This window comes from Lygodium microphyllum, chromosome 16, assembly GCF_053477565.2.
Source record: "Lygodium microphyllum isolate KBCC chromosome 16, Lygodium_microphyllum_v1.1.10, whole genome shotgun sequence".
In the NCBI taxonomy this organism is placed as follows: Eukaryota; Viridiplantae; Streptophyta; class Polypodiopsida; order Schizaeales; family Lygodiaceae; genus Lygodium; species Lygodium microphyllum.
In genome coordinates this window covers 86982015-87002670 of record NC_141150.1, presented here as the reverse complement: position 1 = coordinate 87002670, position 20656 = coordinate 86982015, and positions in this window count along the sequence as shown.

Below are 20656 nucleotides of genomic sequence, written 5' to 3'. Positions count from 1 at the left end.
TATGCAACAAGTTTTTCCAGAGTCGTCGTGCAGGGACATGCTTGTAGTATTCTAAACATATTGTTTTTTGTCATTGAGAACTTGTGGTGTGATGTCATGCGCTAAGAAAACTGAAAATTGTGCTCTTGGAGTCCAGACATATTCTGCCTTCTGTATGCAACAAGTTTTTCCAGAGTCGTCGTGCAGGGATATGCTTGTAGTATTCTAAACATATTGTTTTGTGTCATGAGAACTTGTGCTGTGATGTCATGCACTAAGAAAACTGAAAATTGTGCTCTTGGAGTCAAATAATCGTTTTTATTTTCTTTTTTTGATACTACAGTTACCTAGTTTAAGTCTATAGATTAGTAGTCTTTCATACATGTTATGACTTTTTGCCAGATGAGTTGAGCTATATTTCCAATTTGCGACCTGTGTAAACATGAATAGTTGGAATCTCTTTTGAAGTCCAATCTTGTGGGGCTCAAATCTTTTTTGATCTCTTATCAGAACATTTTTATTGTAAGATTAATGAGACAAAAGGCACTGGAATCAAATCTACCAAAGTGAGGTTTGCTAGTCTAAATAAAGAATCTTAGTTTTAAGCAAGCCTATGGACTCTCCCACCAAAAGTGAGATTTGCTGGTGTATATAGACAGGAATGTAGTTTTTGACATTCTTGATGATGCGCATGCGGTAACACACTAGGGACTGCATCTAATGTAACTTGGCCAATGAGAAATGTACATTGGGGCAATTACCTTAGGCAACAAAATGTTGAAGCTTTTGTCTCTGTTCCAACATATTAGGACCTTAGACCTTACTCAACGTGTACTTGAAATACTATGATTGCTTCGAGGCTATAGTTGTTCTAAGTTTGTGGGTAAAAGGAGTTGTTACTACTCCCACTGCTGGTAACCCTTCAATTCTTCATGGCAGCTACTTGTAACAGCTACTAGTAAGCCTTTAGTTCTTCATATGAATTGGTAATTTTCACATGTATATGCTCTATCCTTTTCATTCAACTACCCAGGAGGGTAAAAATTTGCAGTACTCCATGTTACATTTGCTAAGTGTATGTAATTGAACATGTGGGGGAAGGAAGTGCTCACTTTTAACTGCTGCTCACTGGATAGGAATAGAGCTATTGTAATGGTCACAATCTTTCTAATTTAACTTTGTGGGAGTTTATGTAGATTTTTCAATTCTCAATATTGGGCATTTTTGAATATTGTTGACAATTTCTTATTTAAAATTTTGGTAATATATCTTGAATTTTGAATTTCTAATACAAACCATTTTTGAAGTTTTATAGAGTATTTTTATGTATATTAAGTGACGCCCATAAATGTAAGATGGATGATTATGTTTGTCAATCATGTACTCCCAATCTTGTTATTTTCTTGAATAACTTGAAAACGTTACATGTTGAGAACCATCTTTTGTTTGAAGTCAAGAGTATAGATCTTACACTCAAAATTCCTTTTAAAATAACATGTTTTGTTCAATATTTTGCATGCTCTTTTTGAATGCGGTGGAAATTTTAGGAATGTTTTGTCCCCAAAGAATAGAGAACTAAATTTTCTTTGAAGCTTAGTTTAGAACTTATGCTCTTGTCAATGCAACTCAATTTCAGGTGCATTTTGTGAATAGGGTGGGATTCTATTTGAGGGCATAACCAAACTCCCATCTTTTATTGATTTATAACATTCATTGGAATGATTCCCTTATATCTTTCAAATTAATGCTCCTTAGGAAAGTAATGCTACTTAGCTCTTTGTTTACTCTTTCACCCATCTTGAAAACTAATTTTTAGGGGATTTGCCAATGTTGGGCATGATTGTGGTCCTTGTTGTGGATGTACACAATTGTGATTTGGAAAGTAAGCTCTTTTATATTAGTGATGACAATTGAAATTATGCTATCCTTGATGAGTTCAAAGCACTTTTGTAATGATGGACCCTATGCAAAAACAAACAATTCAAGTGCCAATATTGAATGAAAGAGGATACGTCTTGTTGAAGGAACTACCTTGGATAGCAATCGAGAGGTTAAGACACAACATTGAATTGTATCAAACCCTCCATCCATAAAATGTTCATGATTTCCTTTTGAAACCATGCATGACACAAATCTTTTAGATTTTTCAAAGGTTCCCATCATATATGGTGACTTTAAAAAGAAGGAAAAGTTATATTGTCTAAGAGCTAACGTTTTGTGCGAGTATATTTGGACAAACCTTATAACTTTAATGAGTCAAGATGAAAATAGTGACATTACAAATCTTTAAATTACTCATCAATTTGTTGTTAATCTCCTTTGAAGGAATTCAAATAATGGCAACTTCCTTAATGACATGCAATAGTCTCTAAAAAATTTGAGAAATGGGTCCCTTGTCATTGCTCAAAAATGTTATTTGCATTATGGTAGTTGTAGGCACAATTTTGGCTCATAAGTTGGTTTAAGACCAATAGATATAGTATGGAGGCATCATCACTATCATATCCTTAATTATGTCAAGATGTTGAGGCTCACAACTTGATTTAAGATCAACGTAGTGGGATATGAGGGCATTGCCACCATAGGGAACCCCTACTTGTATTGTGTTGACTCTAGGTAGAGCTTAGGCTCACAGCTTGAGTTAGGACCAATGCAACATGATGGGGGGGTATTGGCACGATTATGAATGCCTAATAGTATTATGTTGGCTTTGGGCATGGTTTATGCTTACAACTTGATTTAGCTCAACCTCAACATGATATAGGGATTTTCACTATTAGGGTCCCATAATTGCATTGTGTTTGTTTAGGAATAGCACAACATGATAGGGCCCCTTGGCCAATTTTTGGAACCCTCAATTGTGCTATGTTGGATTGGGATTCAAGCTTCTAATGCAATAACTTCATTGTGTTTGTTTAATAGTAGCACAACATGATAGGGCTCCATGGCCAATTTTTGGAACCGTCAATTATGCTATGTTGGATTGGGATTCAAGTTTCTAATGGCAACCAACACAATGTGCGATAAAAGGCATAGATGCCAATGGGGACTCTTTGTCACCTTTCATTGGCATCATGTTCAAGCCATTGAGTAATGCAGCAGGAGAAAAATAGTGTTGGATGGAGATGCAATGTTACTTTATCATAGCAAAAAAAATTTATGGCATCAAAACCTACATTTTCATGAAGAAGGTAAAACCATATGATGTAATTGCATCTATAGTGGCCCAAAACCCTTATCTAAAGTAAAAAAACTCTCAAAATATATGTCAACATGCCAAAATATGAAGAAAATGGAAGAGTCGCCATAGGGAAATGCATAATGTGATAAGGGCCTTTGCCAAATTATGAAGAAATTGGAAAAGTACCCAAAGGGACTGCCACAACGTGATAAGGGCTTGGGAAAGTACCCATAGCAATTCAATGAACATGATAAGGAAGTTCTTATTGTATTGTGCCATCACTATGGCTATTTTCCCAATTTCTTATTGATTTGGCACATCAATGCCATTTTGAGCATTTTTGATCCTAGATGGAGGCATTGGGCTGCTATAGAATTGCAATAGCACCACCAATTTTACCCAATTCTCCACAAAAAATGAATATCTTGATACTATAAGTCTATATATTATATTAAAGTAGAATAGCACACCCGATTAGCATAGAGTGGTTAGAGGCCATAGGACCATCCTAAAATTGCTCATGTTTGTTTGTTTAGGTATGTCTTAGAGCAATACAACATAAGTAGGGTCCACACGATTGTGTTGGATCTATATGACCAACATAACATGATATGGGTGCCTCATCACCACTAAGAATCTATAATTGCATTATGTTGGCTCTAGGCATGGTTTAGGATCATGATTTCATTTAGGACCAAGATGATATGACATATGAATCTTGACATTGTTAGGTTCCCTAATCACATTGTGTTGGTTTGGGATTATTTATTACAAGATAAGGACCCTTGGTCAATTTTGGGGATTCATTAACACATTTCATTACCATATGGTTCAAGTTTCTTTCAAATCCCAATACAATAAAATAAGTGAAGTTGGGCACCATTAGGAACCCTTTATTGCATTGTGTTGGTATGATGTCCAATTCATTGAGTAGTGCCAAAGGAAGAGGATACAAATAACATTGGACGAGAGTACTTTTTTATAGTAATAGATATAAATGGTATCGAAATCTACATTTTTAGTGGAGAAATAGGTAAAATTGATGGTGCAATTCATCTAGACTGGCCTAAAACCTTCACCAAATATTAAAAGGTGCTCAAAAGGAGCACATGGGATGCTAAATTATGAAGAAATAAAAAAAATACCCATGATGAAAAATATAGTTTGGGAAGGCCTCATCACATTGTGTTGGTCACCATGGTTTTGGGAAGGCCTTATCACATTGTGTTGGTCACGATGGGCATTTTCTAATTCCTTTGTAATTGGCCTCTCGATGTTTGTTTTGATACCCCTTTTATGGCAAGGCACCCCAAATTGGCTTTTTAGTCTCGGGTTTAACTAGTTGCTAAAGATTTTAACAACTTCCATCTAGTGTTGCTAAATATTTTAACAAATTTTCATGGTGAAAGTTTGTGTTGAACCCATGCTTGAAATAGTTAAGGATATAAAAGTCTTTGTTTGATTAAACTAAACCTTTTTCGTAAGCAAACCTTTAACAAATACACTTTTTTACCTCAAAGGAATTGTTACTTTTACAAATTCAAAAACATTTTGATGTATGCATTTGGATGTGCTATCTTGAATGGATTGATATGTTTTTAAAATCCACATGGTCAATTTCAATATAGCAAGTGAAAACAATTTGAGATAAGAGTAACAATGAACACCAAGAGATGTTTGGAAGAAATTTTACTTGGTTGTATGTATCCTCTTCTTTATATCATTATACCACAACCTCATATGTTGTGTATCTTGAAGCTTTTGGTTACATTTACAAACCTTAACTATGTTTTTAGAAGCAAAAAGGAAAATACAAAATTTATTTGTCTTTAATTAAGGATATATACTCACGATCAAGCTTAATGCAAAGGTAATATACGTCTCACTTATGCATTTTTGATATTGATCCTACCATCTCCTCAAATATCTTTGTACTTCTTCTTAAAGGTTTTGTTTCTAAAAGTTCATTTAATGAAACAAGAAATTTCCAAAATGTTACTCCTACATATATATTGTTGTGGCTCAAATTTTGTTAAGAGAGAGGCTAGCATTAATTAGGATGGATCCAAATATATGAGCCATTAAACTTCATGTCCCAATCATTCTACTCTGATTAAAGGTAATGAATAGCTTAAAGAGAATTGTGGTACTATGGGGAGAAAGTGTGAAGTGAATTATATTAAGCAAAAAAGGTATTTACATACAATGGGTAAACTAGAAGCTGGCTTTGAGTAGTAGCCGATGTGAGATTATAGACAAAAGTAAGCCAATAGTGAAAGGTGCTAAAAAGAGTGATCAACATATCAATCGATTAGGAAACCTTAGGATGAGGAAGATAGTAAGGGCTCTCTAGAAGAAAGGGATCTTATTATAATAGAAAACCGTAGGTTTTATAACAAAATGACCTTGGAAGGGCAATGCGGTAGGGGCTAATGCAAAAGGATGCAAGATCAATAGTTGCTTGTTGCATCTTTAAGGACAATGACGATGTCCCATCGTTCCTACTCTTTTGTGATGGTATCCAATATAGCTTGGGCTTTAGCTTTGACCCTTTCCAATTGTAGTTTCTTCTTAATATGCTTGATCAAAGATTCCTTTTTTGCATCAACTGGCCACACAAAGTCAAGTTTAGTAGAGGGGAGATCCAAGAAAGAATTACCTTTCAAGAGAACATCATTCCTTTGTAACAAGATATACCATAGGAAGAGTTTTGGGTGGGTTTCTTAACTACAATAGATGGAGATCACATATGAGAGAACCTAAAATTTCATTGGTCTATGTCCTAGTTGAGGTGCCATTTCTTGTTCAATTTTGAGATTAGTTTATGAGAAGAGGGGATAATGTTCGGAATAGGTAGGAGAGGTTGCCCATTTTTCTAAGTGAAGGCCCTAAGATTAAAATCTTCTCTTAGTTGTATGGCACAAACCATGTTATTTGGTTAGGTTGCTATCCTTTCCCGAATCATCAGGTGAAGTTCAGACTTGGAGGATTTAAACAATTCCTTAATCGGTTGTGGTTCCTAATCATTGTCCCTAATGAAAATCCCATAAGTCTTCCCATAGTCAAACTCCTTTCTTGTAAAGCTGGGTAGTTCTCAAGAAAGGCTGATTAGGAACATTGCCGTAATGAACACAATAAACCAAATAGAGTCTCAGGATAAGGGGAAGTTGGGGGCTGCTTAGGGTTGATATGGGGTTTGTGCTTGAACCAAGCTTCCCACATTGTTTTGGCCAGAGGTGAAGGTTTCTAAATTATTAAAGGGGTTTCAACAAACATAACAATAATGACCTAAAGGTTCATTCATTTAGAAAATTCTTTCTTTACATTGCCCAGTCCTTTTGAGGGAATTGTAGGTTTCGAAAAATTCACTTGGCTTTGCCAATTTATTTGCTAATTTTCCTAGATCTAGAATACCCAATTCTCCTTATTCCTTGGGTAAGATATAAGTACTCCAAGAAACTTTTGGGATTTTCCTATTCTTATCTTTCGAACCCCATAAGACTGCTCTATAAAGACTTTCTAGCTCTTTAAGGATGACTTGGGTGGCTTCTCACATGCAAGGAAATTAAATAGTGGATGCCATGATGATGTGTTTGAGGACCACTACCTAATTTGCTAGATTTCCTTGGAAGTTCCTCCTTGATCTTGTTAGCAGTCATGTGTGTCTTGTGTGGTCATCTCTAGCCTATGAGCCTCAGTCACTAAGTTAGATGAGGACATTAAGAGCTCTAACATTGTATTTTTATGTCATTTTATGTATTTTAGACAGTTTAGATGGAGGAAACATTAGTACATTTCTTTTTTGTGCACTTTTGGCTATTTTTTAGGGGCTTGAACAAATTTAGGATTTTCCCTTTTTTCATATATATATATAGGCAGCCTGTCCTCCCACATTCATTAGCCATTATTCATAATTGATTCTTCGTGATTAGCCACCCCACCTCATTCTCTCATCCCCTTGCTACTGTTTGGCACCCACACTGACACATAGAGTTGCGTGTTGGGTCTAACTATTGTAGTCTTGTACCTTTAGCCATTGCAGTCACATCGTTCCTTTTCTCTCCTGTGTTATCTCTTTATCTCCCTTCTCTCCACGTTCACTTTCCTCTTTCTGTTGCGCACTCTCACATGGTATTAGAGCCATGTGTGGGAGCCAGAGATCTTGAAGAGGAGCTCTCTATTCGCGGTTTTAGTCATCTTCAGTGCTAGCTTTGGGGACAACACATGTGCACTTTGCCTCCTTCATTGCATGGTAGTCTTTTGATAGGCTAGGCGGCCTATTTCTTGGTTTGCAGATCTGTGTTTAGTAGGCATCCTTTCAATCTAGTACTCTTACAAGAAGATGGCAACTCCTTGTGCTAGATGACAGTTTTTTATAACTAGGCGACAGCCCCTATCTACTAGACGGCCCTTTATGCAGGTTCTATCATGTATTTTATGCAGGTGTTCCCCCTCCAATTTGCGTTTTGGGTAGTCTACAACATGGCCGAAATTTTTCAAGTAGGAGAACCACATTCACATTTGTGTTTTTGTTCTTGCAAGGCAATCTCTAGCTTTGGGTAGCTTTATACACACCCTCCAGAGACCTTATCCAACCAAGAGTCAGATAGTGCACTTCAAGGTTGGGTGATATCTTTTGTCTGCTAGTAAACGACATGTTGTTATAGGTGAATAGACCTTCCTACGTTGTATTTTCTATTGGATGAACTCTCTCTTTACCAGGTGGCCACTTTCTTGGCTGGGTGACAGGTTTTTGACTTGTTTTGACTGCATTTATTATAGCCATATTGTGTTTTGCAGATTTGTCCCTTTAGCTTGGCATCGAGTCATCTCTCACACCTCATATACTCCCCGTCTACCTTGCTCTTTGATCAGCATATCAACGTACCCCGTATAGGTGGAGGACATCCCAGTTGCATCATCTTCTTTGTTTTCTTGTAGATATTTCTTGAAGGACATCTATGACTGATGTGTATGCTATGGGGGATTGTGTGGTTCAGAATCATCCAAACCAACCACCATTTGATCACTCTTTCCCGTTATATTCATTTGGGGATTCTACTCCCTAATTGGCATTGCTAGCATCTCCTGAGTTAGTACATGTCCTACCCTCTCTCTCTGCATCCGACAAGTTGGATGGGATGAACTATCCTCTATAATCAAGTTGCATGGAGTGTCTCCTCAATGATTGTGACCCTATATTTTACATTTTCTTGATAGGTGTAAGATCTCACTAAAGATAAAGATCATAGCATTATCACATCATCTTGTAACTTATGATGTAATAAAGTACTTTAGATATATAAATTAAATATATTTTCTTTATAAAATCATATTAAAGTATATGAAGTTTTTTTCAAATATTTCTTCAAAAGAAATGCTAATGAGCAAGACCAAATTCTCAATGGTTTATATATTTTTGGTTTAAAAAATACAGAGATATACAACTTATTTGATCTGATTGACATAAAACACATTATGAATCTTAGAAGAAGAGGATAGTTCTAGTCTATATGCGAAGTCACATGTGTGCTTCAAGTTCCTTTATGATCCATAAAACTTGTGCGCAAGTTTGTTGCTAGAATTATCTTTCAAGGTAGAGTAACAAGACTTGGGTACTTTCAGCAAAACCAACTCTCCTTCTTGAAATTCCATAGGGTGCCTCTTCTCATTAACATACATCTTCATCTACTCTTAGGCTTTCCTAAGATCTACCTTGAATTGTTGGAAGAAGAGTTTTCATTTGTGGATCCTCACGATGGTGTGACCATAGATTTGGCAATTTTATGGGATTGGTTGTATGCTAGAGCCCCTAATCTTCTCTCCGTTTGAGTTATATAGATTCTGTGCTCATGCATGTTAGACATATCTGCAACTCTGTAGAGATTTGGAGGAGATTAGCATCTCTCTTTAGGATCCATAAATTTCAACAGTGCTTATCTCTTGAGTTGAAGCTTAGACAACTTTCTATTCACAGATTCCTCTACAATGGGGGACCGCATCCACAAGATGGAGGAGATTCGGGATGAGCTTTCCTTCCTTGGTACAAACATTTCTTTGGAGGACCTAGCTATGAAACTTCTCTTGCATCGACATATGATGTGTTCTACATTAGTCTTTTGAGTTCTTGTAGTTGGGAGACTCTCACTTGGGAGGAGCTAGTCCCATTGGTGCTTGAGCATGATACATGTCATAGTGGGCCAGTTTCTTGTGGAGCCCATGCACATGGCTATGCTTATGAAACTTTATCTATAGGTACAGGATAAGCCAAGCAAAAGAAAGGGAAGAGGAAGAAGTTGAGAGTCATCTTTCAACTATGATATAGCTTTTGTGGGGAAGCATAGAGGATATTCCATGTGTCTTCATTGTGGGAAGACCTTGCACCTCAAGTAGAGGTGCTAGAGGATATATCCTCACCTTTGTTCATGAATGAAGGGTGGATCTACATTTGAGCCTTTGTCTACCTCTACTTTTAACTTGCTATTTCCATTGAGTCACTGTTTCTACATATTTATTAGGTGGAGGAGCCTTCTTGGATTATCTCTTCTTTTGAGAAACCTTGGCTCATTGCTAGTCATGCATTGAGTTCTATGACTCCCTGAGTTGATTTGCTACAGGATCGCTGTTTGCTATTAGAGGGTATCATCACTACCAATGACATTTCTTCACTGCCTATTAGTAGTGTTGGCACCTTGCTTCTATTGTCTTTGTCTGACCGTTCATCAAGCTCCATTTTTGAGGTCCTATATGTCCTTACTCGGGCTTCCCTCTCAGTCACTTTTGTGACAAGTTTGTAAGAGAGCGGGCTATCTATCCTCCCTTGCCCTTCCATTGTGTAGGGTGCAATATCTTTTCCATAGGTTCCATTCCATCCCCCACCATCCTCTTTAGTGCTTTCCTCGTACCTGCCATCCCTTTCAAAGGGGGTCTATATTGGTGATGTGTTTGTGGATTTCCTAGCCCTTTGTGTTTTAGAGGGGGACTTCCTAGGATCATGAGGAGTTGCTTCAGGGTTTCCAATCTACTTTATGCCTTTTTTTCATGCGGATACCCCTTTTCTTCATCATCAAGCCACCATTGCATGTTGCTTGGCCCTTGGTCCTTGGTGTTTCTCTATAGCTTATGGCACCTTTGATAGTTTCTCACTATCGTCTCATAGTTGGATTAGAGGCTTGGCTCACCCATCCCTAATTGGAGATTTTTGGAGTAATTTGTTTGAGGCCTCTCCGTTTCTCTTGCCCTTTGGTGGCCTTCCGTTTGATTGGATGTTTATATGGAGAGGGGGTCTTGCTCCTTGGCTAGCTTTCTTCATCGATGGATTACATCAACATTGGCACTCTTCGTGCCACCCTCAGATCTACATTTGCTTTGGCCTTCCACCACATCTAGGATTTGAGAGGGGGTGTTAGTAGTCATGTGTATCTTTTGTGGTCACTTTCTTGCCCATGAGCCTTAGTTTGAGTTAGATGAGGACATTAAGACCCCTGACATTGTATTTTTTAGTCATTTTAAGTGTTTTAGACACTTTAGATGGAGGGCACATTAGTGCATTTCCTTTTTGTACACTATTGGCTAATTTTTAGGGGTTTGACCACATTTAGGGTTTTCCCTCTTTTTCACCTATATATAGGCATCTTGTTCTCCAACTTTCATTATCCATTATTCATCATTGATCCTTCATGATCAGTCAAACCTTCTCATTCTTTCATCCCCTTACTACTATACTGCATCCACACTGATGTGTGGAGTTATGTGTTGGGGCTAAGTGTTGTAGCCTTGTACCTTTAGCCATTGTAGTCACATTGTTCCTTCTCTTCTTGCCTTCTCTCCTTGTCTCCTTCTTCTCTTCGTGTTCACTTTCATCATTTTGCACACTCTCACAGATCTAAATGGCTCGAGATTCTCTTAGCAAGGGTCTTAGCAAATATTTTATAGGCCGAGGTTAGGCAAGTGATAGGCATCTATTTGGTAAGATGTGATGATTTATCCTCTCTTTTATGGAGCAATTTGATGGCCCTAGCATTGAGATAGTGGGGTAGGGCCCCAAAGAGGAGAGATTCCTTTCGAACAGCTAATAGGTCACCTATGAGGACATCCTAAATTCTTGATAAAATTTGTTAGGTAGACCATCAAGGCCAAGAGTTTTCCCCTTTTTAAGCTCTTTGATGGTGTCATAGAGTTCTTATCTCAATAACTCTTGATCCAAAATATTAGAAATATTTTGTAGGACAACTTTAGGTCTGGCCAATGCTATCTTAGCTTGGGCCCTAGTCTTATCATCAAAGAAGGACAGGGGAGTACTAAAGATGCTAGAGTTGTGGATGTGGACTAATGTTAGGTTTCTTTTTCATTGGGCCTTCTCTTACTTGTCGTTAATAAGAAAGGGAAGGATTGGAACATTTCTTTAGAGGGACAATCAATCCTATCTACCCACCAGGTTTTCTTGATGAAGCGGATAGCCCTATGAGCCTTCTGCTCTTCATCTTTCCTACGGTTGGTCGTAGGACCAAGAGTTCTTCGTGCTTGTCTCGAAGACCTAGGTCAATTTGAACTTCCAAAAGCTTACATTTTTCATTATTTTTGGGCCCTAGTTCTCCTTTTGTGTGCAATCGATTATTCTTTAATACTATGAAGAAGGTCTTGGGCTTGTTTTATGGCTTGCTGCCAAGCATGGTAAAACTAGAGAGGCCAATCCAAATATTTTTTGTATTGGTTCTAACCACGTTGAGTTTGAAGAGGTAAGGGTCAACAAGGGGGGCCACCCTAACATGATGATAGTGTCTTGTGGTGGTTGATACATTGTATAGTTTTAGTTAATATACTATACACTATATAGTACAGTTAACCTACTGGCATGTGTTGTCAAGGGGATTTGTGAGAAGCCACAATCCATGGAGGTTAAATAGTCAAAGCAACATAGAAGAAGGAAGGTAATCCATGCCAAGCAAGAGTCACCAAGGAGAGATTGAATTTTATGAGTGTAGGATCTCAAGTTCCATGAATATCGTACTTGACAGTATTCAAAGTAGAGGGTTTCAAGCTATTTGCAACAATAGCATTAGTTCACTCCATGAAGAGAATGGTTATTGATGATGTTTCTTTTACATATAATCAAGGGCCTTTTGATAGGATGTTGAGTTCCAAGGAAGAAGATTGCATTTTCCACACGTATGGTCATATAATCTCAACTTTACTTTGGAATAGTCGAGATGGCTATCATATCACTTCAGTTTGAAGAAGACACTTCAATGAAGGTGCCCATAAATTAAGAAAATCTTCCATTTCAAACTGCCAATATCCCTTGCATGTTACTAGAATGTACATGTGATTCCTTGTAAAGTGATCCAGATCCATACCACCAAATATTATCCTCCCACAATTATCTTTATCTACAATTTTTTTTTCTAGTAAGCCAGAAAGAAAACACAGGCTCGAAAACTAGTCCTTAAGTGAGAATATGATACCAAAATAGGGTTACATTGTTCATTGCAATTTCTTGAAATCTTGGTTTCAAAAATGCCATCAGACTTTGCAAGCACAAAAACAAATACTAGTTCTTTTGATGCTCCCATAAAAACTTGTTCAATAACCTCAATATCACCCACAAAAATATCTGGAAAATGCACTGTACACTACTCCACTACCATATTGAATGTTACAGGCTCTACCATTTGACTTAAGTCTTATATGCGGATGATATGCTTCCTTTATACTTGGGATGGACATAGCATGCAATCAAGAGATGACACTCTCAAACATGTGCTTCCTGGTTTGATGATAGCCTTTCCCTTTGATGGCACTGACTACAACACATGTTGTTCCAGCAATCACATAGGCCAACTCTTCTCCCCCATACACAAACATGGACTCGACTTCCCTCCACCATAAAACCCGAACCATCAAGTTTCCCTTCCACATATCAACCAATTGTTTTTCTCCTATAAAGACCCGGTTCCACATGATATGTAAATTGCTCGAGATGCTTTGAACATTCTTGTCGTTTTCTGCTCGCCGTCCTGTTTTTGTTCTTTTGGTATTGATACAAATAACTTCCCAGAAAAGCACCCGTTCATCGTCATCCATCAACAATTTACCAAAAAAAGCACCATGTTACTTGTCTTATTCCTCTACTCATGCAAATAGTTCTTGCCTTGATGTTGCATATTAAACCCACGCCTCATTACGATCTTGACCAATTATTAATCAATGAAGCCATGTAATAGATTGCATTCCAAATTATATTGTGTGTGTCATTAAAAAAGAAGAAACAAGTAAAGCACCCACTTTATTGAAGAACAAAGTAGTGATAGCTTTCTTATGACCACTGAAAGTAGTATCACATGTGCCATCTATTATATTCCATATTCTAGTAGATCCATCACTGTAGCCGTGCAACAATTCATGATGAAGATGGCACGGAGGAAAACACTCCTCTCCTTCATACATACACCCCAATCCATAGCTGATATGTCATGAGCAACAGTACTAAATGTTATACACCAAGCATGGCTAAAAGTAAACTTTTTCCATGTGAGGTGTTTACAACAATGAGATAATAACCCTTTGTTATTTTAGCAAGCCAATATCATGTTTTGTATACTCTATCTCCCAATACCTTAGCCATAAGAAGTTCTTCATTGATGCTTGGAATAGCACTTGAAATGACAACACAATCTAGTAATTGTACTCCATATTGACACCAAAGATGAGATGCTTTGTGACCTACATGCACTCATGCACCAACTCTTCCCAAAGCCTCCATCACTCCAAGATACGTTTGATCCGCTAACCAACCATCCCTTCCATTATTTTCCCAACACATGGGAAGGAATAAAAATGAAGAAAATATTTACACACTACCACACATGGTGAACCAAAACACACTACTAACCACACTAACTTTGGCATCACTATCTTATGGCCATCCTCTAAGGTTTTTCATGAGTGGATGTGCAATGCATGACATCCACCCCCTCTAAACTTGCACATCCCCTGGATGGGCCACAGTTGCCCATCCTCATCTCCTTTGAGCTCCACAGTTAGCTCAAACTCCTCTTCCTTTGCATCCACAGTTGTTGCTTCGTCTTCCATGTCATCCATTGCCTCTTCTTCATCTTCTATGTCATTATATCCTTCTTCATCCAAGATCTCCACTATGTATGTCTCTTCATCTCTTCTTTTAAACACTTCAATCCTCTTTCTCGCAATAGATATATTTAAAACTATCCCATGAAGCTCTATAAGCACATAAGTAGCATAGTCATTGACATGCTTCACCATATAAGGTCCAAACCATCTCTTCACCATATTTTGGATAGTGCTATGTTGATTCTCCATACTACTTTCATAAACCAATACCTAATCACCCTCTCTTAGTGCTTTACGTTGTAGCTTATATCTACTATCAAACTTGTCCTTATCTGGTTGCCTAGCTTTCTTAAGCCTCTGTAATGTTTTTTGTTCATATTCCAGTCTTCTCTCAAGCTGTCAAATGCAAAGAGCTAAGAGATCCTCTCTAGACATCTTTTTCTATCAAGGCAAAGCACTCCAAGTACGTGCACAAGTATCTGTGGGCATCACTAGCTTTTGCCTATACATGAACATGATAGGCATAAATCTAGCGATAACATTATGTGTAGTAGAGTTAGCCCATAAAGCATAAGGAAACATCCTTGGCCAATCCATGAACTTCCCACCACAAGCTTTGGCTAAAAGCCTTTACCCCTTTCACTCTTCCCATTACCTTTCGGATTATAGGTGGATGACCCTTTTCACTCTTCCCATTACCTTTTGGATTATATGCATAAGTCGAGGCCAGCTTGGTATCATGCCCAGAGAGGAATTCCCTAGTCTCATATGCATTCAACTCACTTCAATCAGTGGGGATCTTTCCAACACACCCGTACTTGTAAAAGATCTCCTCATGCAAAAACTTACATATGACACCAATAGCCTTTATTCTCAATGATTTGTTTATTCTCAATGCTTTGCCCTCAACCTGATTGGTTAGGTCTTCCCTTGCTATAACAATGTACCTCATCTGCCAAAGACCAATCAATGTAGTAACCAAACCAATCACCCACTCATAATGCATACATAGTTGGTAAAGTTGGATGTAGCTTGTCTCTATGGTGCATTGAAGAATATAACTAACAATCCCTACATGACTCAATAAAGTGAGATATATCATTGTACATCCATTTCCACTAGTAACATCTTTGAATTTCTCATATGTAGCCCACAAACCTCTGTGTCTAGCCCAGACTCTCATAAAATTCTTTTATAGCTTACAACTTTGTAGTCCTGTCTCACAAACTACTCTCAATTGCACCCCACCTCTCTTTCTAGGATGTTCCCATAGTAGCCCATCTCTCAAGAAATATCGATATGCCTTCTATCTAATCTTTTTGAACTCTACATCTGACCATTTAACTCTCTTGGTTAGTCCCTCTTTTAATCTATGGGTCCTCTACCTCTCATTTAAGACTTTCGCTCCAAATTGTATAGCATACATGTGCCCCTCATCCCCATCTAGTCCAACAATCCAATCAATCCCAATAGGACTAGTATCCATTGTAATAGGCCTCCCACAAGTATAGTCTGCCTTCCTAAGGGTTGGAGAAGAATGTAGTGACCTCTTTAGCTTCCTCATAGCTATAGTGTGCTTCTCATCCCAGAATAATTTGTGGCCCTTCCAAAGCAATTGATATAGAACATCTGCAATATGTTCAAAGTGCGGAATCTAGATCATGTAGAAGACATGCCCCAAGAAGCTCCTCACCTTAATATTGAAGAGTAAAACTCCACAATCTTTTGTATGGCATCTACTTTAGTAGGTGAAGGCCTCTTGCCATAGTAGCCATACATATGCCCAACAAGTAAGTCCTTCATTCACCCCAAAAACTAACTTTTTCCCTTATAGGGTTAAGTTCACATCTTCTAGTCTAGACGAGTTATTTTCACAATCCATAATATGATCTGCAAAATAAAGTGTCTACATCCATGAACATCCAGTGTCCCATCCTTCTCTTTTTTTTGTGCAATACTTTATAAGTACATAATCCAAGAATGACTTTGGAGGCTGAGGGATATAATTAGGTAGGACCTTATTCATGGCATTTATCATATGGGCTATAGAATTTGTAGCCCCCTATGGCAAAATGCACATCTTGACAAGGCCCAACGGATTTTTCATAGTAGTCAAATCTCTACTCTCCAAGGAAAAATGCTAGAACTGATCATTATCTTAAATAAAGGTCACTAAGAGAATAGATAGCTTGCCTCGCAAATGCCTTGGCTATTTTTTCCACGTGGCCCTATACCTACATTCCTGATAGTCACTTTGTTTACTGGTTGTAAATCTTGAATAAACATAAGAGACCCATTCTTCTTAGGAACTATGAGTCATCAACTCAAGTAAGGCACAGAGGACATCCCAAGTATCCCTATCATGATCCTTTCATTTAGTAGCTCAAGAAATTTTGGTAGATGAGCTCTAGGTATTGGAATAGGACGAAGATTTTGAGGTTTACGAGGAATAGTGAAAATCACCATTGGTGCCACAATCTCTTGATCCATATACATAATCTCATGTAGATAGAATGCAAATGCTCTACATGCCACTTCAATATCTCCATAAAGCATTGTCTTTCAACAGAAAGTAAGAACTTCCCATTTTCAATCTTCAACTCTGCCAATGTCTCTACTGAAAACTTATTTTCAACATTTTCAAGATTCCTCAACTTTGGTTGCTTTGCAACCCTCTTCATCTAATCACTATCAAGAGGTAACGACCTTACAATTGGTTTCACTTTCTTATCAATAATTTTGTACTTGGTTTGAACCATGGCTTCATTCTTTTACCCTAGTAGTAAACCCAAATCTTGGTATAAATTAATAGTACCCAGCTCTATTGGCTAAAATAAATTAGCCGTCTTCTCTTTGGACTACATACAAATAACCCCAAATTATGTATGTTGACATGAATCACCATCACACTCTTTTGGTTGAAATAACACAGCCCCTTGCAACCTCAGCCAGCTGAAATAATACATCTCTCTTTTTAGTTTGTTGACATACGAAAGCCAATGAATCTTTTTGCTAAAAAGACTTAGCACCCAACCCTCTTTGCTACATAAAATAAAAAAATTGTGATATGTATCTATGGAATAAAGCTACACAAAATTGGAACCACTTTGCATCTTAGTTTTCAATATATCCTCAACAAGAACATCATCACCACTCTCCTTAGTCAGCTCCTCAATTGTGATATCCTGCATGATAGTTCCTTTGTAGTCTGAATCACTTATTTTTCTCTCTTAGTAATACCTACAATTTCCTCATAAAAATATCTCTTTTCGATCCTCAAAACTTCTCCTAGAGTGAACTCAACTTTGATATTCAAGAACCTCTCTTCAAACACTTTTTAAAGATTTGCCACAGAATCAAACTTTGAAGCAAGCTTGTAGCCTGGCTGTTTCTTTGGTCTAGCATTTTTCTTCTTTTGTACATCTTCTTTACTTTGATCAGGCCTTGATCTAGAAGGTAGTGCTATAGATTCATCACCTCAGGGAGCATCATCATCCCTTTTTCCATTTCTCCTCAACAATCACCTCTATGCCAAGATCCTCTCTTCCAATAATTTGTAAAGATTTGTCATGGACTCAATATCTAAAGCAAGCTTGTAACTTGGTTGTTTCTTTGGTCTAGCATTCTCCTTCTTTTGTGGATCTTCTTTACTTTGATTAAGCCCTGGTCTAGAAGGCGGTGCTGTAGGCTCACCCCCTTTAGTCTTCTTAGAAGTGCTAGGAGCACCATCATCCCTCTTTTGTTTCTCCTCAACAATCACATATGTTCCCTAAGTCTTTGCTAAATAAGCATGAATAAAGTATGTGTCCATTGTAGAGTCCCATCCAGCCTCTGATTTGATGCTCTTCCTTGTACTAAATAAACCATGTTGTTGAATTTGCCCTTGTTTGCAGTCTGGAAAGAAAAAGACCATAACTCTAACTTATATTCTGATTTCTTCTCAATATTAACATCATAAGCTGAAGGATCTCTTGTGGATACATAAGATGTCCAAGCAGACATATCCTAAAACTTCACTAGCTGATCAATAACATCATCCTTTCCAAAAGTAGGTGTAGACACTAAAGATTATACTACTAGGTAAAAGCTCACACCATAAAGGAGTAGCAATAGAAGTAGAAGCAGGAGAAGTCATAGGAGCAATAGATCCATAGTGCAATCTAGATTTCCATTATTTATCTCTTAATCAACGTAGAGATGACATCTTGGCAAATTTTAAAGGCCCCATTGGCTTAGTTCCATCCTTAAGAAGTTCCCCTAATTTGACTTGCAATGGTGGATTAGCAACTTCCAAAAACAATTCAACTTTTTTAGATTGCAAAGCTACCTTCTTTGTAGCATCCAAATGATTTAATTTCTCTTCAATAGTCCACAATAACTTTGATGTAACCAACCCTATATTACTCTTGTAAACCCGCTCTTTGCATGTCCTTCATGTACCCAACCCTTGATATGCCTTTTCACATCGGGTTCACCAAAGATGTTGAGGGGTTTTGTGACAAGCCACAATCCATAAAGGATAAAGAGTCAAAGCAAGATGGAAGAGGGAAGGTAATCACAGCCAAGGGAGAATCTTAAAGGAGAGAAAAAGAAACACTGAATTTTATGAGTGTAGCATCTGAAGCTACATGAATATCATACTTGATAGTATTCAAAGGAGAGGTTTCAAGCTATATGCAACAATAGCGTCTAGTTCACTTCATGAAGAAAATGGTTATTGATGATGTTTCTTTTACACATAATCAAGGGCCTAAGGAAGAAGACTGCATTTGCCACAAGTATGGTCATATAATCTCAACTTTACTTTGGAATAGTTGGGATGACTATCATCACTTCAGGTTGAAGAAGGCACTTACACGAACGTACCCATATTAAGTAATAAAATCTGCGCATTTCAAACTGCCATGATCCCTTGTGTGTCACTAGAATATATATACGTGTGATTCCCTGTAAAGTGATTTGGATCCATAGTACCGCAAAGCATTTACGGTGTTGTTCAATCAACCAACAAAAACCAATTGCATTTTTCCAAACAATGTAAGAATAGACGCAATAACATTTTCATCCGCCACTTAGGTGTAGATGCGTTTACCATACATGAATGAGTGCAATTTTCTTTTTCATAGTCTTAACTCTTGCACTTGAATATGCATCCTACAATTATAAAAATGGAATTTATCCCTTCCAATGACCTATTCTCATGTGACACAGTATGGGACCTAATGTATCTCATGTGGGAATCAAAGCAAGCAACTAACAATTTGGAAATGTATTACTTATAGTTGGTACCACAGTTGTATTGATTGTGACACCCTCGCCTGAAGCTTTGTTGCTAGTTGCGGGATTGCCATCCACACGCAACATCCTTCGCTTGGGGGCCATCGTCTGCAACTAGATTCGAGAGATAAGGAAGGAAGAATGAAATTGAGATGAGAGAGCGTAAGAGAAGATGGCTTAGTCAAAGATTGAGATAGGGGGAATTGAGCTAACTCTCTCTCTCTCTCTCTCTCTCTCTCTCTCTCTCTCTCTCTCTCTCTCTCTCTCTCTCTCTCTCTCTCTCTCTCTCTCTCTCTCTCTCTCTCTCTCAACCTCTCGGAGTCTCCTTGCGCCTCCCTAACTGCTCCTCATGCCTCTTATTTATAGGGAATTAGAGAAGAGGGGTTGTGGTTGAGAAGAAGAGCTCTTTGTGGAGGGGATCTTGGAAAAATGAGTGATCTGATGCTCAAATCATAAATCTGATGGTTCCATTGGCTCTGAAAGGAGGGCAGAACCCCAAGACACTTGATTAAAAATCTTTCAGATCACTCCTTCTTTTTCTCCCTGTTCAAAGTATTGTTTACTGCATGTAAACTGCGATCGCGGCGTGCGCGACTTCGCCAATCCTTCTTTTTTTGTATTAAATCTCCAAAAGTTGCTAAAAAATCACTTGCTTTTTTTAACATGTCACCCAATTCTAGAAATTTCCATATCTCTTTGGAATATTTATAATAAGTAATATCTAAAATATGCTAGTTTTGCCTAAAAATCTAATATTTTTGAACCATCCATACTATACACATTAACACTAGTGATTAATATGACTCATAACTCTCGTTCACCTTATCACTTCCATAAAGGGTGGCTATGGTCCTTGTCAATCCAAGAAAAATGTCGGATTACGACTCTCAATTTTTTAATAAATATATTTTAATTGAAAATTTTTATATATTAATGTTAGTTAGTTTTTACTTTAGTTAGTAATCTTACTAACTTATTAATTGACTAACTAACTTTTGAACTAACCAACTAACTTTTAATTGCATGGAAATATTACATATAATGAATTCATAATGTCCATACCTTGTATTGAAGGTAGTCTTTGTTGGGATGTCTTTCTCTTTGATCCTAATTTGATAGTGGCATGAGCTT